Source organism: Parambassis ranga, chromosome 1 (assembly GCF_900634625.1).
Source record: "Parambassis ranga chromosome 1, fParRan2.1, whole genome shotgun sequence".
In the NCBI taxonomy this organism is placed as follows: Eukaryota; Metazoa; Chordata; class Actinopteri; family Ambassidae; genus Parambassis; species Parambassis ranga.
The window spans coordinates 3418216-3440888 of record NC_041022.1 but is presented as its reverse complement, the minus strand read 5'-3'; the positions used below and the strand labels follow the sequence as shown (position 1 = coordinate 3440888).

Here is a 22673-nt window from a genome sequence, read left to right as displayed (position 1 = left end):
ACATACTGTATTTACACAGGAACAATATGAATAATAATAATAAGCCTTTTTTCCACTCGTCTGGACGCACAGACACACAAACAGGCCGCACAAAAGAGAAACATGGACAGTTTCTTGTCTTAACTTTAATGTGCATGATAAAAATAAATCTGTGTAAATAATACGGACGCTTAAACAAAGACCAATGACAAAAGAGCAGAGAGACAAACACATGTTGCGTGTCTGGACGGCTTTGTGTGCATCATGTTTGTCTAAAATGGTGGAACAGTGGAGCCCTGGGTGAAGGTAGGATCCCCAATCGATCCTAAAAGCACCGGGAGCCAGAGAAGAGAAGCTAAAACAGGATGAATGTGACTCTTGTTGTTGTTTTCTTGTTAAAAAAATGTGATGAGATTCAAATATGTCTATGACCCTTTCAACCTCACTGCCAGATAAACAAAAAGCAGACGGAAGCCTGAGCTGAGGAGAAGCCAGATCTCACCACAGAGTCCAGTTTCAAATCACGACCCCGATCACACCCAGATTCTGTGGTTTTTTTAGGGAGTGACCCAGATAAGGAGCTTCATGGATCCCACAGGGTTCAAGTAGGAGGTTCTCTGGAGTGAAGACAGTGTTGAAACATCCAGGAAGGGTGAGTGTGATCATCCGCACATCAATGAAACCAGACATCATGTATGAAGAATGAAACCCAGGGAGGCCCGGATCAAGAACAGAGCCCTGAGGGACACAGCTGAGGAGGACACTGATGAGGAGGACACGGCTGAGGAGGACGAGGCTGAGGAGGACACAGCTGAGGAGGACGCTGCTGAGGAGGACGCTGCTAAGGAGGACACTGCTGAGGAGAACACTGCTGAGGAGGACGCTGCTGAGGAGGACTCAGGGACCTGAACCACACCAGAGCTGCTCGCTTCATTCTGACACATCTCATCAATAACCAATAACCCTAATATTATGTTTTTGTCACTTCACAGACAGACACAGAGCCACACAGTGAAGTGTCTGCCGTCTCTTCTGGGTTCCTGAAGAATCCTCCTCCTCCTCCTTCCTCGCCTCACTTCTTCTCTTTGTGTCTCTGCTGCTGTTTAAAATGCTGAATCACACCAGAGAAGATTTTAACTCCCCTGAAGGCCGCTTATTATGCTTAATTACTCCCACTGATTGGCTGTTGTCCCCCATCAGGACCATAGGCTGCATGTTCACTGTGTGTGTGTGTGTGGTGGATGTCTGTGGGTGCAGCTATCAGCAGCATGATTCATTACAAACAGTGTGAAGTGTGTGATGAGTAGGAAAACAGGTTGGATGTCGATTTTTAGAACAGCAGGACGCAACAAAAAGCTAAAATAAGATCAATTATCGCTGCAGAAATGTCCGCGTCAGTGAGTTGAACACATCTTTTCCACACTGCGATCCCTCTGACCTCTGTTTGACCTTTGACCTGCAGCCGCTGCAGGTGTTTCTGCACCTGTGGCTCCTCCACTCGGGCCTCTGGCGTCTCAGCTTATTTCACACTGCAGCACAACAGCTCCCGAGAGTTTGCATCTGGAAGCCATTGCCTCACAATCCCATTATCAAATTACCAGGCTGAAAACACACGCTGCTGTTAGCCTGCTAGCAAGCAGCAGGAGCGTGAGGAGCTGCCAGGTACAGGAGCTCCCCGTTTATTCACTAGCTCAGGTCTGTACAGTACGTCATCTGGAGGACTCCAGAGCTGCTGCTCACACTGCAGCTCACACATTTTCCACATGCTTGTTGTGGACTTCACAGTTTTTAAGACTTTCAGGTCTGCTTATAGAACCAGCAGACAGGTCAGTGGAGTCTCTGTGCACTGTGAGAGCTGCTGGTCCCGGGCAGGGACAGCTGCTGGAGTCTTTGTCTGCAGCGTCCACAAACATCTGACAGGACAGCTTTGGTCCACACATGGACAGAGGAGAAGAGCTGGATCCAGACTCCATGATCCCCAAAAGGAACAGGAAGAGACAGACTGAGAGCCACAGACACAGAGGACACAGACAGCTTAGGTTGTGTCAGCACAGATACTGACCAGAGTTTAACCTCTCATCAGTAACAGTTAGTTTCATATGCATAAGCTACAACACCAGAAAATGAAGACAACATCTTCATCAACATGAAAACTCATCAGACATGTTTCCAGACCTGCTGGGACTCACTAGTTATTAACGCCATGTGACTTCTGACGTCTGAAAATCATCAGCGTGGACAGAAGGACATGAATGTTTTACCCTGTGCATATTGTTTATTCATTTTTTTTAATAAATGTTGACGTGTGCCAGCCAAGTCTGTCACCTGTGAAGGACCCTGAAAATATTTCATGTTGTGCATGTGTGTAGCTCTACTTTACTTATTCATAGTTTATATTTTACGTTTATTTATTTGCATGCTCTTTCAAAAAAACACTGATGGTTCTTTACAAAACCTGGAAATAAACCGTGTGGCTAACCCTCCCTGAGTTCAGAGACATTAGGTCAATGCTGCACCTGACTGCGATCTGCTGTCACAGGACTTTTGTACCATTTCCAGCACACCCAGAAACACGAAAACCTTCCTCCTGTTTCATGTCAGCAATCATTCTGAGTCTGTCAGAAACAACATTAGAAGTGTTCCTCCTCCCAGACTTGCTGAAGTAGCAGCAGCATGGAGTCTCACTAAACAGGCGATACAATGACCGAGCCCCTTCACACAGCACAGCGCCGTCACGTCTCAGCTCCTTTATCAAGCTAACGATGCCTTTATTAAAAAGCTGCCAAACAGGGAGCAGGAGGGAGCAGGAGGGAGCATACGGAGGTGGCGCGGCTGGAGGTAATCCACTGACAGGGCAGTTTGGATGAGGGTGAGTGATGGCTGCTCTCCTGCAGAGACTGTCAACACAGAGGAAATGATGTACCGAACGTCAACTCAGACTCCAGACTGTGAAGTTTAGCCTATGCTGCAGGCTGTTATTTATAATCACCAGACTTTAAAGTCAGCATAGCTAAAACTAAGACTGTTTGGAGTGACAGGTCGGTGCCAGAGCTGGCCCATTTCAGCTCCGACATGAAGTTCCAGACTGACTGAATCCTCCTCACAGCATCATACTGCCACCACCACGTCTGACTGTATGAAGCCTGTTCTTTGGGTTCTAGCCTCTCCTTTCTGTCTCCACATGAAGACAACATCTCTGTGAGCACAGAGCTCTAGTTCAGCTTCATCTGACCAAAGGACTTCGGTCTGTGTGCTCTGTCTCCAGGTGGTCTCTAGCAGACTTCAGTCTGTTTGCTCTGTCTCCAGGTGGTCTCTAGCAGACTTCAGTCTGTTTGCTCTGTCTCCAGGTGGTCTCTAGCAGACTTCAGTCCATGTGCTCTGTCTCCAGGTGGTCTCTAGCAGACTTCAGTCTGTGTGCTCTGTCTCCAGGTGGTCTCTAGCAGACTTCAGTCTGTTTGCTCTGTCTCCAGGTGGTCTCTAGCAGACTTCAGTCCATGTGCTCTGTCTCCAGGTGGTCTCTAGCAGACTTGTCTGTCTGCTCTGTCTTCAGGTGGTCTCTAGCAGACTTCAGTCCATGTGCTCTGTCTCCAGGTGGTCTCTAGCAGACTTGTCTGTCTGCTCTGTCTTCAGGTGGTCTCTAGCAGACTTCAGTCTGTGTGCTCTGTCTCCAGGTGGTCTCTAGCAGACCTTAGCCTGTGTGCTCTGTCTCCAGGTGGTCTCTAGCAGACTTCAGTCTGTGTGCTCTGTCTCCAGGTGGTCTCTAGCAGACTTCAGTCTGTGTGCTCTGTCTCCAGGTGGTCTCTAGCAGACTGCAGTCTGTGTGCTCTGTCTCCAGGTGGTCTCTAGCAGTCTTCAGTCTGTGTGCTCTGTCTCCAGGTGGTCTCTAGCAGACTTCAGCCTGTGTGCTCTGTCTCCAGGTGGTCTCTAGCAGACTTCAGCCTGTGTGCTCTGTCTCCAGGTGGTCTCTAGCAGACTTCAGTCTGGTTTGTTGTACATTGTGTGTGTGTCCCTCTCTGAGGCTTTTCATGTCTGAAGCGCCCAGTCTGTATAAAGACTGTCTGCACTTTGTAAATGAATAAAAAAGGCAGCTCCTGCTTCAATATGCTCAGTCAGGGCGGTGTTTTGTGTCGCTGTGTGTTTCAGGTCATGCGGTGTGGGGTCTTCATCAGCACGCAGCCACTCTGTTACACAATCCCATCTGCTCTATGGGCAGACGGGTCAGACACACAAGCAGCTGAATGACTGTCTGAGAACTCAGAGCCATTAGACACACAGAACGTCCGCACAAACTCAAAGTGAGGCTCCCAAACAAACAACCCGACAGAGAAAAGAGGGTGAAGTCCTGTGTCTGAAATCTCTCAGCAAACATGTGCTGTGGAAATGAATCGATGTGAAAATACGCCTCCAGTCAAGAGAGCACAGACATCTGGTCCTGATTACACTACTCGCTGACAGCAGGATGTCTCCTCTCCTCTTTTTGTCTCATCAGTCCTTCTCTTTCTGCCATGTCTGCTCGCGCTCCGTGTCCCTCGGCATCGGCCTCCATCTATTTCGGTTCAGCTTTCTCTAGCTCGGATCCAGGGAGTTTTTCTAATCCCTCTGCAGCACCAGCAGCAGCAATGGACCAGACGAGGTCTGTGGTGGTGGCGCTGCACCGTCACCTGTACCTGCATGACTCACTGATCCTCGCCGTGCTTTGCAGCCCTGCAGACGTCCATCATACTATTTATATTATGTTTTATGTTCTCCTCGGCCTCAGAGAACTACGGAATATATTTTTGTCCATGTTCATGACTGCTACATTAAAACCAGAACTGCTCGTAGCCAATGTGCAAAGACAAGTGTCATAAAAACAGAGCTCATTTTATCGACTGTCACTCACAGTAATTACTAAAACATCACAGTAACGGGAAGCACTGTTGAGCAGCTCTGCTCCTGTAGACGCTGCTGGACGACTATTCAGACTCTTGACTGTCTGGCAGGAGTCATGTTGTTTTTTAAGACATATCAAAGGTCACCAATATCAATCAATGTGTGGGTTTACTGACAAACATCAGACTGCTTTAGGCTTTCATACGCAGGCCCAGCAACAGGTTTTATTGTGCTTATGAATATTAGCATCTATAAATCACACAGTGACGGTCAGTCCCGCTCCTCACAGGGTGCCCTCCGAGAGCAAACATGCTCAATAATTCAGGGGCTGCTGAAAAGCATAAGAACATTCATCAAAGAGCATTCTGCTGTGAGGCGCTTTTTAGAAGAAAAATGATTTCAGATGAAACAAAAGGTGGAAATCTGCAGAAACAGTGAACAAAGGAGACGCGGCTCCACTTAGTTCATTAGCTTTTACTCCTCTGGTGTTTTTTCCAGATCACGCAGACCTTGTTCAGACCACCAGCCGGTGGAGCTCTGCAGGCTGGGTCAGCGTCGTTAAAAGCCTGATGTAAAGTGGATGTGTGTGTGTGAGTTCATGCCGTCGCTGCTCCAGACGGCATGAACTCACCAGAACAGCATGGTAAGCTCATGAGACGCAGGCCATGGCGGCTTCGGAAAACCTATCCCGACATTTTCCATTCATAAAATTCCTGGAATTGAGATGAAGAGGGGGGAAAATAAATCAGGCTGCTGCCTGTCTGTGTTTTTCATATATTTTTCATGTTACTGTGATTGGCAGAATGAGGGTTTAGCCATATGTTTCCTGCTGCTGCCACTCTCCACAGCCTCCTTTTGTTTTTCCTATTGACATTAAATAGACATAAAGACGGGATTTGCTGAGTGTGCCTTCCAAGTGAAGTGGTTAGAAATGAGAGGCTTTTACGACATGGAAAGGTCTTCATTACTCTGCACATTATACTTAGAGCCATCTATTGATGGAAATTTCCGGAAAAAACGTGACTATAATTTCAGAAATGCTTCTTTAATCTCCCCCTCTCGGTTTTGTTTTAGCTCTTACCGATGTACAGTATGTGCTCCGCGCTGCGGCTTACTTGGTTTTCATATTTATTGAACTGAATTGTTGAGCTGGATTGAATGAGGCAATTCAATTCCCTTTTCTAATCTGCGATTCTTTGAGGTGGTTTTTCATTCAGTAGTTAAGAGGCCTCCCTGCTGTGCCAATAAAGATAAAACGGAACAACTTTAAACTCAAAGAAATCTGTCATATCATCAGCCCTTTCTTCTGATCCCTCACAAACCAGATCAATCAGACTGACACTGAACAGCTGATGAACTTCCCCGCCGCAGACGTCACGTGAGAACACCAAACAGAACCATGCTATTGTGTGCAGGCGTCCATTGTGTTTCTGTTACCGTGACGAGCCGTTCATTACCTCTGGATGGAACCTATTAATCACCTTGTTCATTAGTTTAGCTTCACCTCATCTCCCCTAACATTCAATTACAATATAGAGTAACAGGAGGGTAAACACGGCCGGATTCTTCTTCTACTCTGTACGCAGAACCCGTCTGGTCTCTGGGGATTAGAGTTGGACTTCTAGGGGTCAGTACCAACACAGAATAAAGTCCTTCTGGAGACATTTGGACTGACACACAACCACTCAGATGAAGCATGTGACATCAACAAACCAGCCTGCAGAGGACGAGGTGCAGTGAAAACTTCAGGCCAGAATTTTCGCATAGTGAATGGGTATGACTGGCCAGGCGAGGGTTAAACCCCCACACACACAGCGCAGAGCTCAGTGTAGTGAAGACATAATACATTCAACCAAAGAGAATCAAATTAAAGCTTTGATTGAGTGGCTGAAATCTGAAGATGACATTCAATATGATGTTTTCTGTTCTGCGATTATATTTTATTCTTGTGGTTGTTTTCATTTGGTCTCAGACAGAGTTCAGCAGCCTCAGCTGCATATTTCAAAGACAGAAAAAAACAGCTTTCTGGGGCTGCTCAGCCTTTAATTGATTAATGCAAGTAAAGACAGAAGCTCCAGAAACAGAGGAGGTGTCTGACTGAACCAGAACTACGACCCGTCTGTCAGACCCTGTGAGGCCTTTTAGACAGCCGGTGTGATTGTGGGTGGGGCTTATCGTCATGGCAGCCAAAAATGGAGGCGGCAGATAGGAACGTTTTGCCTTATTAAGAAGTTTTAATGTCATAAAAGTGTGTTTTAAACGGAACCTTACCCTGTTTATAATGCCCGACTTTTAACCAGTAGGTTTTAGAGTCTAACCCAAACCACCAGACAGGACTGATGTGTGTTTACACACCACACACAGTCATTAGGTGAGGGTCTGTAAAGACTGAGAACGACCACAAATGAAGGAGGAGCTGAAAGGGTTAAAGCTGACAGCACCACTCCCGAAGTTGTGTCTCATTTTTGGACCAAGAACTTTTGGACCACATGTTATAAAGCAAAGTTCTCTCGTCTGCAACAAGCTTCTCCACCATTTTACAGCCACTCATTCAGACCACAGCCACATAAACCTGGACCGGCACAGCACGGGCTCATCATCTTACTGTCTACTCGTCACTTTATCTCCGATCTATGTCCCCTCAGTCTCCTTCATGCGCCGAGCTCGCCCTGTTCTGTACAACTCGTGTGGACTTGTGGAATGTGACGTTCTCCGCTGATAATTGGGATTAGCATATTAGCCACCAAAACAATGCTGTGGTGATCAGAGCCTGCCAGGTCCGGTGGCCTTTATTCACCGCAGACCTAATAATCCTGCTGTCTCTGTGAGTAAAGCTCATTAAATCTCACAGAGTGGAGTCCATTATGAGTGCCTGCTGGCTCTGGCACCTCCTGCAAATCCTATCATGGCACAGATATGGAGCTAGCGGGCGGTTAATCACAGCCGCTGTGTTTGGACCGGCCGATTAGCACTCCTCACTGATCTCTGATCCCCAAGGATTAAACCCAAACAGCGGCAGAGCCCAACTGTACAACACAGAGACACAGAAGTCAAACACACACACACACCTCTTCATTCATGTCAGATTTGCTCATCAATAAACAGCTCATTCATTCAACACAGTGAAACATCTCCCATCCCATTCTAGGAGGCATAAAGTGCATCACTAATGGTTTTCTCACACACACACACACACAGGCCGCATGTTGGACCAACAAATGAGCCGCTGTAATCCACATCTCTCTTATCAACTCCATCTGCACTGTTTATGCTGTGGCATTCTCAGAAGACTTTTATTCTGCCTTTTATTGCCTTTTTATTGTGAAATTTTATTGTGAAGTGTCTCCACAGCAAATTGTCCTTGTGGGACAGTAAAGTCTGGCTCAGACTGTTTGATGCACAGAACAGCATTGTGTGAGGCTTTCATGGAAAAAAATGAGTATTTAACAACATTAGAAACACCTTCTGTGAGACCGGCTTGAAAGCTGCAGAGACACTAGTGAAGGACTGAACCAGGTCTGGACCTGAAGAGTCAGAGAAGACCGTCACTAGAGTCCTGCACAAGGAATGGACTGCCAGACTGCAGAGAAGACACCTCCAAACCAGACTGAGGTCTGCTAGAGACCACCTGGAGGCAGAGCACACAGACTGAAGTCTGCTAGAGACCACCTGGAGACAGAGCACACAGACTGAAGTCTGCTAGAGACCACCTGGAGACAGAGCACACAGACTGAAGTCTGCTAGAGACCACCTGGGGACAGAGCACACAGACTGAAGTCATTGGGTCAGATGAAGCTGAACTAGAGCTCTGTGCTCACAGAGATGTTGTCTTCATGTGGAGACAGAAAGGAGAGGCTAGAACCCAAAGAACAGGCTTCATACAGTCAGACATGGTGGTGGCAGTATGATGCTGTGAGGAGGACTCAGTCAGTCACTCAGAACTGTGGATCCTGTCAGGGTGGAAGAAACAAGAAGACTAACTGAATATCTGAAAACCTGAAGCAGTCTGCAGTCCAACCAGTGTCCTCTGGTAAATCACTGTGTGTCATTTAGTTCAACAAAAATCCTTTAGACAGGCTAACTGCTATTTGCTAGCTTCCACAGATCTTCAGCAGCTTGCTGTGTCTCCTCTGAGTCAGTCAGACAAAGACCGACTGAGGGTTTCTACAGCAGCTGTCCTTTATGAACAGACGCCTCTATGATATGGAACAAAGCACCTGCTGAGTCCGCTTAGAGAAACATGGACAAGACCCTTTTAATGGAAGCTATTTCTTTGAATATAGTGTCTGCTCTGTATGTATTTGGTTTGAGAAAAGCATCTAAAATTAGTAACAAAGAAATCCTAGACATTCCTCGGAGGAACATCCTGTACATTCTCCCTGTGAACGGCTTTCTGCACATTAGTGTTGAGACGTTTTGCTGACACGTCAGTGCCGCTATCAGTACAAACCCCGGCACTAATAAAAGCCTGCGTGCTCTCATAATCCCTGCATGAATTCAGTGTGAGTCTCCCACAGGGTAAATCTCATAAGAATGACACTGTAATTACATAACGGAAAACGCTGCTCCAGCATCCCCCTTTCAGCTCCATCAGAGGAGGCGAACCTAAGCGATGTAACGTAACAGGTTCCCTCTGTGAGTCTCACGCTCTGTGCACGTACTGTATGTGAAAGTAAGGATGGGATATTTATGTGCATGACTGTGAAACCAATATGGAGATTAACAGTATGTTCAGGCACCCAAACACCGGAGGCGTCAGCTGCTACTCCAGATGGAATAAAGACATGATATTTATTGCTGAATTCTTGCTATTTATAGAGAACAGAAAGGAAAAGTTTGGCTGCATTAAGCTCTTTAATGACATCGATAATACAAAATTTCACTTGATCAATAATGCCTCTCTCTCTATATATATATATATATATATATAAAATACATGTTAAGTGAGATGAATTAATCATTCTCTTCCCTCTGGCTCTATCAAGGTTTCTGGATGAGTCAATATCTGGAAAGCTGTCATAGCTGCTGGTGCAATGCTTAAAATTGCTTGAGGCAGAATAAATTCTGTGGAAGGTTGTGTGTCAGCACACACAGCCAGATGACCTGTCAGCTTATCAGGCTCAGGGTTCTGATAAAACCCACAATGGAGTCACAGGACAACAACTCCAAAACACGCGAGTCGAGACCTCCAGCCCGGAGAGAGACACGGAGAAGATGGAAGAACACTGAGCTGATAGGGTGGAGTGATGCTGATTGAATGCTCATTATCGGCTCTGAAGCTGGAATATTGTGTCAATGAATCCAAGCTTGAGCTGGAAACACATACATTGACTGATTCATTGTCATCAGCAGCTCAGAACATCAACCTTTGACTTTAAAAAACGCTGCCTTACCAACAGAAGGATCAACTCAGCGTGTCAACCCCAAGTCAGGCTTTAAAATGGTCGGTGAGTCACAAGCAGGGAGGAAACACTACATGCCATCTGCCATTTCTTCTCGACAGTCTGAAACACCGAGGAGTTGCTAATCATCCCACTGATGGCTCGACTCCTCTATCTGCCGAACAGAATGTGCGAGCATGTGGAGTTTTAGGAACATAAGGGGGATTTCTCTGGACTGACACGCAGCGTGTCTTCAGTGTGTTCCCAGTCTTACACTACTACTCAACAAAGTACAGTAGCTGCCGAAGAAACAACGAAGGCGTTGATTAATGTCTGTGAACCAGAATGGGACCCAGACATGATGCCGAGCAAACTGCGGGGTTAAAAGGTCACATGTGACCTGTGCAAAAACCAGATAACGTTAGCCTGTTCTAATTTTAATACCAATGACAGCGCAGTAATGCCCTCATCAATCACCTTCAGTCCATCTGCAGCAAATGAATGGGACCACTCCCCCTGTTTCCGGCTAAAGAAGAGACTGTAAATGGCACTGTGCAGCATCACGCCCTGCCGCCTGTGATGGAGGAGGAAGCAGCCAAGGAAATGAGGCCAATTTCCCTGTGGGGCCCAAGTTACCGGGAGCGACCAAACTGGGTCCACACAAAAGAGCCATTAGACTGCAGCCTAATGGCACCCATTTCCTGCCAGGTGTCCCCCAGGGGTGCGCTCCAGGACCACTACGCTTCTGTCTGGGTGTGTTGCTCGTCTTTCTGCACGCTCGTTAGATTTAGTCTGGCTCTGCATGTGCCTGAGTAATATAACCAATTAATGGAACATTTGAAATAATAATAACTGAATGTACTGCAACACACCTCACGTCCAAATTAATGTTTAAATATATCCAGAAATCTACATGACCCGACCACCCTGACCTGTTCTGCTGCCTGAGTGTTTATGAGAAATCCAATGAGTCACCTTTAATCATAATCACGACGGACAAACAGCAGTGTGTCCATCTCCTCATTTATTTATTTATATGATAAAATAAATACACGCAGAAACAACAACTGTTTCATGAGAGGAATCTGTCCTCCACTGCACTACATGCACTACATGTGCATGCACACGTTATGTATGCTGATAACATAACTATATATATATATATATATATATATATAAATATATTAAGTCATATATATATATGACTTAATATATTTTTCTTATGCTCTCAATGTACCTTGCAAAAAATTTAAAGTAAATAAACACATAATAAAAACAAAAACATAAATAAAGCTGGTATAAAAAACGTCCTGGTGTGAAATTAGCAGATTGTTGTGGACATGGGAAGGTGCTATACTTAACACATTATCCTTATATTCTTGTATCCAAAGGTGCTGTTTAATCAGCCTTTTATAAACAGAAGAGTGGATGGAGAAAATCGAACCCTCGCGATTCGGCCGTGGGCGTGAATCGATCATTAAATGTTAATTCATTGATAATCTACCTGTGAAATAAGGTGAAATAGACGGAACGAAAAGTTCCGTCAATGCGCGACATCACCCGGACACTTTTCTGGGACGGACACAAACAAAAATGGCTCCGCGGAAGATCCTCACGGTGCTGCAAAGACTTTTTAATAACAGCGATGCCCCACTCTCTCCTGATCGCGTGTTTGTGTGTGTGTTTAGTAGCGTAAATGACTGACGGAGTGAGAGTTCGTTAATATAACATCTTTAAACAACGCGGAAGTTTTTGGGCCATGACAACAAACCGGACGAACAACCAGATGCTGCGGACCGAGACGCAAAGGACTGTACCGCCGGCCTGACGGGACTCTGGGAGGGGGTGAGGAGTGGAGGTGTTTCCATGACGTCCCTCAGTCATGATGTGGCTCCACTGGCTGCTTAGTTTCAAGTAAGTGCTACTGTCTGCAAACACAAGTCCATCCATTAATGACGGGCTGATGAACATTAAGCTAATGTTATGCTATGTTAACATATATTTTAGTTGACCGGATGCCCACAAATTGAAAGTTTTTCTATAAAATGCAGTCCTGTTGTTGTACAGTGGAACGCTGTTGTTTTGTCTGAATAAGCTAGACGAGGCAGCGCATACTGTTGTGTTATGGAAGAGCTTGTCACTGGATGAAGGAGATTCATTAAGAGATTGTGTTTAAAACCCATCAGCCTCTTTGAATATTCAACATGTTTTGTGTAATAATTCTGCAGCTGATGAATGACGCCTTCTTTCATGTGGTATAGAGGAGACCGTCTTTGTGTTGTTCTTCATGTGACTGAGTTCACTGAGTTTTAAAGTACTTGTTGACAAAAGCTGAAGGATTTCGCGGGTCTATAATGCTTCATTTTTGCGATGAAAGTTGGTGTTTGCAGATGCTTGTTGAGATGAAATTGTGGGGACAAGAGAATATTGCAAAAAAATAGTTGTGATTTTACTTATTTATGATTTATAATAAAGTTTGGCAAATTTTGCTACCACACACACACACACACGGGCAGACTGGCTTGCAAGCAAGAAAACACAATTATCACTAACACCATCTATGATGCTGCTGACAATGCACGTTACAGCACTTGGGATGTGACAGCCTGTGTCACAGTAACCGGTCTCACCTGATGTCTCCACTTAACTTTTGCAGCCGTGCAAAAAAAAAAAAAGTTTTTCTTGCAAAATGCTTGGATCTGCGATGTGTAGCTGTTTTTGTGGGCAAACATAATACATTTGTATCACATGTGACGCATCTGCTGCATCTTCTAAACTTAACAGGGAAGTGAGGAAGTTCATTTGCTGAATTGTGGGAAATTTGCAGAAAAGATGCGGTGATTGGTTCATATTATAAGGCCATGCAGGGAATGGTTCAGTTTGTGATTGCAACTAAAATGCGGTTATGACTTCATTTTGTTACTTTAGTTCTTCTCTATATTTATACGGACCCGACAACCCTGAAGATTTTTTTTTGAGTACTTCCCCCTAACACCAACCACCACAACCACCCCTCCTAGCATTTGGCTGGGAGGGGCAGGTGTGCACGTCAGTTCAAATGCAGCCCTCTAGTTGGTCGAAAGCTCTTCACTCCTCTTTCATAGATTGTAGTGGCTCAGCAGCGGAAAGCAACAAAATGCATAGCAGTAAGTTGTACAAGCGTACTCAAGGGTCAAAATGTGTGCCGAGTATGAGAAATGCGTACATGATGGTGGGTCTGTTTAGATTTTCTCTCTATATAATGATGCTTTTTTTTTCTAACCTACTCAGCTACTGAAAGCACTTGTGAGGTACTTGGGGATAAGTGTCTTGCCCGGGGACATGTTGGCATGCAGCCATGATGGGGGATCAATGGAACATCTAGATAGACTCTCGTCATTGTAAGTACTTTGTTTTTTTTTTCCATACAGTCCAGGCTAACAGTGAAGGTATGTCAGGTTTTTATTAAATCAGAGTGCGGCAGGAAAACAGTGGAAGTGAAGTGCGACCGGACGCCTACTGTGCAGGAGGAGAAGATGCTTTCTGGCCAGACAGCTGGGGCCACTGAGGGAGGCTCGCTGTGCTTCCAGTGGCAGTAAAAAATAATAAATAAAAAAAAGGAGAGCAGGCCTGAGCTGCGAGCACAAAGTGTGCCGGGCAGACTGGAAGTTAAAGAATTTCCGTCCCGGCATGAGTGAGAGAGAGAGAGAGTCTGCCAGCAAGAGCAGCACTCTCTTTTTCCACAAGGGAGAAAAGTTATGGCGTGATTTGTGTGTCATCCAAACCACTCCATTTGGCGGGAAATTGTGAGGCCATAGTTAGTGCAATCTACCCCTCTAACTACACAAACACACACACACACACTGAGACATCATTCAATTTCTCACCTCAGCAAGTGTGCCATCAGGCTGGGCACCGTGGCCGCACAACAATTCAAAAACCAGCACTTGACATATCCAGCTGCAGAGTCCAAGCTGCTGCGGAAATCATGCACATACCACGCTCAATCAGACACTAATAATAGCTTTGCCTCGGCTGAAAATTATAGTTGGGAAGGGTCATTTTGTGTCAGTCAGCTCTGATGTCTTCATTTCATATCTGCACGGCTGACCGCCGCACATAATTGGATGCTCACAAGTGCATCTGCGGCCTCATCGGTAGCATTTCAACGCTGCACCTCACGCAAAGGCTTGCAGGGATGCGCCGGTAATCAGGTCAACATTGACACTGTCCTGACAGAAATACACAAACCGTGTGTCAGATCCATCATCACCTTCCAGATTCTATTAGCTCCACTAATAGGGCTGCTAATGAGAAGGCATTACGCAGGCTAAAAATAACACCGGCCAGGCAGCCGGGCTTCATCCCACCCTGGGTGCCATCGGCTATAAGAATATATGGACTGTGGCCGGCTCAGCGCTGCTTCTCATGTTCGCCGGGCCTCATTATCACACGATCACGCCTCACTAGCTACGAAGCAGCCTCCGTCTAGCTGGCTGCCAGTCCAGACAGGTGGGAGGGAAAAAGACAGAAAAAGACTCTGAGAGGATCAGGTAAATGAAGGAGTGTGGTAAAATGGGGGGCGCAGCAGTGAGTGGGTGGCAGGAGACGGGAGGAAGTGAGACCAACGGAGAACTGGAGAGAAAGAGGAGAAGGTAAAGGAGAGGGAGTAGGGGGGGTGCGCGAGTTTGTGGCAATGTTTCTCTTCCTCCTCCCCCTCCTTATTTTCCGTCTGAGTTACACGGTCATTTGGCGGCACTGGCTGAGACCACCGGCGTGTTTCCACTTGGCCGTCTGTTTGTCTGGCTGCCTGTTTATCTGTCTGACTGCAGGTTCTCGCTGCCGTCCACTGTCTTCCTGTCTGTCTTTCATCCACTTGGACTGTTTGTCTGTCTGTTTGGCTGCCGGATCAGTTTAGGAAAGCAGAACCCTCATTTCCCCTCCGTCACACGAGGCAGGACGGCGAGGTGCAGCTCAGTGAGACACAGTCAGCGCACAGGCCGAACACGACAGTCTGTAAATAAAGAGCGAAACTATAAAAACAAGTCGTAGAAACGTAAATATGAAACAGTATGAGATGTTCTGCTCTTGGCCTTCTGTTATTGGTCTGTGCCCTAATCTAAAGGAAGTATCATTTAAGCTCTCAATGGTGTTTCCAGTGATGCTAGCGTCACCAGGACAAACTCACAGACATGTCAATTCATAAATTACTTCATCTGCTTTTGTTACAAGTTGACAAACAGCATCAGGTCATACAGTGTAGCCATGTTCCAGCTAGCTGGCTAGGCTTAGCCTGTTTGCATGCTTAAAGTCATCACTAGTTAATACTACATTAGACCTATCGGCCAATCAGAAAATAGCATTTCTTGTTGCCGGGTGAGGTCTGAGTTTCAGCTGCAAGCACACGTTCCATAACCTCCACTGTTCAAGGGGCCCCTCAGTGACATTGAATAATAGTAATACTTAGCTTGCTGTCAGATAGTTAAAAGTGTATGAGGTGCATCTGCTGATAGACCGCATTAGAAGACTGACTTGCATGGTGAGAATGAGCATTTTTAATGTGGTTAGATCATTCTGACTTGGTCAGAATTATAGCCAAATTAGCACCGACTAGCTTAAATGATTCATTTTAATTGTATAGCATGATAATGAGGACACGTAGTTTGAGATTCTGCCAAACACAATCTTGATGTTCAGAGATTGAAAAGGGTGTCTTACTGATGAACTACAATGATCACAAAAGTGTGTGTGTGAGTGTGTGAGAGAGAGAGATGCAGCTGGGTTATGAAAATTGTCAAGAAGGCATGTTCCTTAGGTACCAGGGATGTCCCGATCAGGTTTCTTTGCCCTCGAGTCCGAGTCTGAGTCATTTGATTTTGAATATCTGCCGATACCGAGTCCCGATCCGATACTTTCATTGCAGCAAAACGTGTGTGTGTGTATGTGTGTGTGTGTGCGTGTACCACCACACAGAGATTTCACACACGCAGCATCAAAGTCTCGAACCCAGAACCTCTCGCGCCAAAAGCAGCTGTCATACCCCTACACTACAGGACACAGAGCCACCCTGCATAGAAGGCATTAACTTTGACAGCCCTGATAAATATATATCTGAGTCCTGATCGGGAGGTAATGTCCGATTCCGATCTGAAATCACGCAATCGGGCCCGATTTCCGATCACGTGATTGGATCGGGACATCCCTATTAGGTACCAGGGCAGAGAAACAGAATATTTTACTTAATTAGTATGGACTAATGTAGCTATGACAGCTTGATCCACATGGGCAGCCAGACACACACACACCAGTTTATCAAACATCAGCACACCTAACCGATTCTTTCATTTCAAACCTTTAAGGGCTCAGAGTTATTGTTTATTTTTGTCCTTTGATGAACAACAAAGCTACAGTTCAGCACTTTGATTGTTACAGTAAGAAGGAGGAACTGTGTTCCTTTACTGTGCCTCGAGCATTTGTCCAACATGTCTTCACTGCTTGTTGCTGAATGTCATCTTTGTGTGTATTTTGTGCCTTATAAGAACACACTGACAGACAAGAACTCACAATTGTCTAACATACACACCCAAAGCTGACATTACGTATGTTTCTTGCATGTGCAGCAGCATGTCTCCTCGGATTAGACTTCAACAGAGCCGCTGCCGGGCGAGGCGCTGAAGCGTGGGGCCTGTGGTGCGTTCGCTCGGTGAAAGGTGTTTGGTCCTGTTATTCAAAGAGACACCTCGGAGCAAACGTCTGACTTACAGTGGAAAAAAGTGAGTAAAACTTGCCGTCAGTCCCGAGCCAGGTTTGCTGTGTCTCCGTTAATAGTTACTGTATGTGTATGTATGTATGTTTTGGGAAGCAGAGGGACCGACGCCAGAGCAGAACTCACATTTCCACACCTTACTGTGCAACAGCCAAAAGTCTGAGGTGTCTGGAAACACTAACAGGAGTCCAAATTTAGCCCATTACCTTCAGGGGAAACAGGGGAAACTCTGCTTTTTATGAATCACTAATCATGTGTTATATTTGTTTTTAAAGCAGAAAATTCGGTTCAAAGTGAGAAAAGAGTCAGAGGATATTTTTCAGTCTCACTCCGTGTCAGACAAACACAGGACAGAAGCGTCGCTGCGTAAATTTGGCTTCATGATGCGACTTTTCAGCCAACAGTCTTACAGAATGGAAAATAAGAGAACGAGAAACTCATTTTTTTATAGTGGAAAACAACAAGTGCACCCAAAATCAACCACAGAGCATAAAAAGTGGGTCAAAAAGGTAACGAGGCAGTGAAAAGCTCAACAATTTTAATTAGTAATTGGAAGTCAGACGTCTTCCTCCGTCTCTTCCACCGCTCGGTACCATTTCACTCCTCACCCACACTTTCTCCATCAACTTGAAACACTATTTTTATATCCTTCCTTCCCCCGCATGCGCACTTATAGTCGATAATGGACAGACATACACACATAAGTGAGGATGATGACAGTGATGGAAGTAGGTGGCTGTTAGCACAGCGGTCACTGTGGGTTCCAGGTGTGATATGAGCTCAGTGAAAGCCAATTTAAAACACTCACCTATTCCTCTGCAATACAGAAGGAACCAAAGAATCACAGATTTTGGTAAAAAAATCCTTTATGAGTCCAGGATTTCAGAGGATCTTCTCCTCGTTCAAGCTCTAAAACCATCAACAAACCACCAATAGAAGTGTTGTCTCAGAGCCACCGCTCTGCATCTGGACCTGAGACAACACCCCAGAAAACATCAGGTGGATGGTGCTGGATAGTACCACGGGCTGCCAGCCACCCTGGCTTCCCAGCTGCTTGGGAGCTGCTGGAGGACGTTTAGCAGCAGCTGAGCTGCACCAGCTAACTGTGCCTGGCTACCTGCAGCTATCAGACTACGATCCTGCAGCCGGGCCTCTGGCTCACAGTGCAGTGCAATACATTACTGCCGCATAGCTAGGCCGTCCAATCAGAACTGAGTTGCAGAATTAACCAACACAAGTGCACCTAAACACTAGCCGGTGTCCAGCTCAGTGTTACAGCTGACCTGAGCAAGCTGTCTGTGCAGGACAGGTGATTTCAGTCCCTGGCAGCTCACTGATCAGTCACTGATCAACAAATCACACAAAGAGGAAACACAGCAAGCTGCTGAGGATCTCTGGAAGCTAGCCAGTCACAAGTAGCCTACATAGTGTTGTCTGTGTGAGGTTAATGTGCCAAAAACAATAGTGTAGATCCTCCTCAGGATGCTGATTGGTCCAAAGCACTAGTGGTTCAAAACAAGGTGAAACTTTGAAGCCTGGACATTTTTAGGAGTCCTGTGAGGACGGTCAGTGTTGTGATGAAGGAAAAAAGACAAGTGGCACGTCGGAAAGTGTTTTCTCTCTTTCTGGGTAAACCTTCACATGCATGAGGCCTGAAGCAGACTGACTTTAACTTCACTGCTGATCATACTTTATGTGGATAAATCTACAATATATTTTTTTTAGACTGCAGCCCAGGAGGAGGAACATTTTTCAGCAGCGCAGCATCCAAACCACCAAATGATTCTCAACCAAACAGGCAGTTTCGGTTCATTAACTGAAAAGGATATAGTTGCATAGAGGAAGTTTTTGGCACCAAAAAGGTTTCAGCCAGAAGGAAAACTACCAGCAACCAAATAAAAAAAAAAAAAAAGAAAAGAACCCAGAGTCAAATTAGAAGCTCTCATCCTCTCCAAATGAGCGATTCATCAAACTGTTGAACAAGCAGAAATTAAGTCTGCTTGTTCAACAGTTCCAGTGTTGTGATTAAATTATTATTTGTGTATATGGAAGCAGACATAGAACATACTGTGAACATCACACTGTGATGACCCAGTGAAGGCCTGCAGGGCCGCGAAAAACTGCAGTTCCACCAGTGTCCACTAGAGGCTGGCTCCATGTTTACAGCTGAAATAAACAGTCTGGTACAAAAAAACAGATCTGGTCTCTATTCATAAATTATATTATGCATAATTATGGGCGTGGCTGCTTTGAGTGACCGGGGGGGGGGGGGGGGGGGGGGGGTGACTCTGTGGGTGGAGCGTGTGTGGAGCTGAGGCAGGTGGGCAAAGCCCGACCTTTTAGTCCCCATGCAACCTGTCAATAAAGACCACAATCACTGGTACCAGGCTGTGATCGTGATAACATGGAGGTCTACGACTGACCCACTTCTGGAGCCTGCCCCTAGAGGCTGCAGGTTGGACTGCGGTTCCACCCTTAATTCTGCATAATTAAAGTTGCTTTGAGAGCAGGGCAACATCTGTCATACAATCAGGTATTGATGCCACATTAAGTATTAACACGCGCCGGTAACATCCTTTAATGTGACCAGCCTGACAGGAAACTGCTAAAGACACATACACAGACTGAAGGCTGTTCCATACTCCGCGAGACAAAGAGCGGAGAACGCGCTCCACGGGTGGTAAGAGATACAAAAAAAAGGTCTTTTCCGCACTGAGGTACCATACTCCGCGAGACGCGTGTGTGCAGAACTCCTCATACGGCCCGCCCACTAAACTATAAGGAAAGACTTTACTGAGTTTTTTAACACACCACAAGGACGTGTGCCATGGCAAGAGGGCATTATACAGAGAGGGTGCCTGCAACAGCGTGAGATGTCCGGCGATGAGTTGTGAAAATGCGACATTAAAAGTAACAATAGCAAAGATTCAGTGTTTGTGCCTTTATGACCACATTTGCACATCTACTGTGTTCCAATGTGCCTGCGATACTTCAAACTGTCCGGTGATGAGCTGTGAAGATGCGACATTAAAAGTAACAATAGCAAAGATATACAGACATTGTTAACGAGCCTGTTATGCCCGGGTATGTAGGAGTATATAGAATGGTAATAACAGTCACCATCTGGTATGTGTGAATGGCTGTCTGGAGTTATTGGTGACAAATCACCCTGACTTGCCTTTCTTTCTTTCTTTTATTGCTCATCATGCAAAACCAGTATGGTCTTATCTAAATCTGTTGAATCAGCGCTGTTTATACACCTATATACCTGGAGAGGCTCTTGCGCTTCTCCACTTTCATCACGCCCACAATAAATTCCGACCAATCACAGCATGGTTGCCGCACAGCCTTGAAAGACAAAGTTCGGCCCGGACCCTGTGCACAGGAGTGCGGATCAGCGGGCGGTCAGAGACAAAAAATGACGTCATTTTGTGGGCGTAACGTCTGCAGGGGGGAAAAATGTCTTTGTCTCGCGGAGTATGGATCCAGCTTTAGATTCTTACTTACATTAAGAATTTACGTGCTGCAGAGTCCCGGCCGCCGGCCGTGGCCCTCGGCCCCCTCTGCCTCGGCCGCCCTCTCCCCCCCTCTTCCTCCTCCTCTCTGTTATGCTGTGAGGCCCGGCAGTCACAGCCAGCTGTTCCACTTCAGAGACAATTAAAACAAGCTGTTCTCTGCTACCGCTGCTGCTGTTATTTTAGTCCCATATCTGCTTTAATTCAGAGCATCCAACCAAAACAGTGCAGTGATCCACTTCCTGCACCACAGATATACTGTAGCTCACCTCTAAATTACCCACGCTGCACTCCTAACCTCGCTCTCACTTATCAGATTCTCCATTTAAGGCAGTTGTCTTCATCTCCACCCATTCAGAAGCTTTTTGTTTTATAAATCCACAGCTTTGGCACGGCCCAGATGGTCCGACGCCACACAAGCCCAGAAGGTCAGAGAGAGAGAGAGAGAGAGAGCTCACAGTGGGACACAAGTAAACACTGAGTCAAGCTCGAGTGTAAAAACACTCTAAGTGGTGCGGTCACAGTCACATTTAAATGTCATTGGCTATCTGAGGTCGTCCTGATGGACAGCGATGACCTTTAAGAAAAGCTAACGGCGAGATTATGGGAGTCAGCCTGGAGGCCATTACACACTACAGCATGTTTGAAGCGTACCTGCAGGATTACCTGGAGGGCACTGTTACAGTTTATCAGCACAGGAACTAGAAGTTTGAAATAAAAAAAACATCTCTGGAGGTCAATTAAAGCCACGCACATGTTGATCCCACAAGCTGTTTGGAGCTCCGCTCCAGATCCAACTGTTTTACCCGCCTTTGGATTAACACTGGCTGTCAGTCAGAGGGTCTCAGAGAGGAAAACTCATATACTGAGATTGTATGTATTCATTTATCTTTTTACACTGACTGCTGTTTGTTCACTTGTTGTGAGCCTTGTTTTTATATGTGTGCCTTAAAATAAATGTTATTATTAATTATGAATAATGTATTTATTTTTGTAACATTTTTATAATATTTATTATCTATGTTAGCATAGAGTTGGAGTTAGCAGAGACGACAGAATACATAATACAAAGTTTTTAATTGTTTTTACTTGCAGTTACAGCTTCTGCCAGTAGGAGGCTCTGCAGCCTCCTCAGACACCTGAGGGTGACGTCACAGAAGATTCATCTGTTTATATTTACGGATGTCTGTAAACACATTTTCCCAGGTAAAACCATGTCAACATTTTATGTTGCCACGGTGACGAGTCTGCAAAACACACACACACACATGCACAAATCAGATACAACTCAAGCCTTGAAGCCAATGTGGAAGTGTTTAAACTTGCAGTTCACCCTGCAGCCTCTAGGGGCTGACTCCAAAAGCGAGTCAATCCCCATAGACCTCCATGTCAAAATGTGAAGTTGGACATTTTAACATATTCTGACCTAAAAGTACTCCTAATCCCAGGCGTTACCACTGTGAGTGACAGGTGGCTGCTGTATCACAGTGTGAGTGTCCCGGTGAACAGGTGACGTCACGGACGATAGCTTTGATAATCAATTATGTTTATGGATCGCTCTCTCGGGGTGGACGGTCTTTAAAAAGGTCAGGCTCATCACTGTCGCTGTCGCCTCCATTATCAGCAGTGAGCAGCAGGAGCCGCGGCGCGCTCCACATCGCACGCTGGCCGCCGCACGTGGCGTCCATTTTTTTCAGTCCAACGGTGCCTTCGTGTAGGCGCCGCGGTCAGGGGACGCTCCACGGCACAGATAGAGAAGTTGTTTTTATTGAACTGTCAGAGCCGGTTTGACGGCGCTGTGTGCAGTCAGTCAGTGTGGATGTTCATACATGTGACACGCCTGCATCCACACAGCAGGACACCGAGTGTAAAATAAGACAAAGCACACAGAACAGGGCAGAAAGTACCGATCAGAGCTCGATTAAATGATCTTCACTACACATTTTTTCCTTCCTCCTCTTCACTGTCTGCCTGTTTTCCTTTTTTCTCTGACAAACTTCAGCCTTCAGCAGTTGCGTAAAGCTGTGTCATGCTGAGCACAATTCAGAACCTCTGACTCAGCAGACATATTGGATTTTGCCAGCGGCTTAAAACACCAACAGGCTGACTCAATTATTTTTTTTTAGAAGAGCAGGAAGGAGATCCCACTTTAATTTCAGCCTGGGTATCTCAGCGAGTCAC

The 22673-nt window shown here is 45.8% G+C and overlaps 1 protein-coding gene and 1 long non-coding RNA gene across 6 annotated transcripts in view; one reads left to right on the top strand and one right to left on the bottom strand.

The window, feature by feature from the left end:
* kcnq5b (potassium voltage-gated channel, KQT-like subfamily, member 5b) overlaps positions 1-22673 on the bottom strand; it is an 84847-nt gene that overhangs the window by 33497 nt on the left and 28677 nt on the right. The window lies entirely within an intron of this gene.
* LOC114431871 (uncharacterized) lies at positions 13483-21772 on the top strand. The gene is made up of 3 exons (XR_003670199.1): positions 13483-13612; positions 16832-16984; positions 21588-21772. It is a non-coding gene; the product is annotated as an uncharacterized LOC114431871 (long non-coding RNA).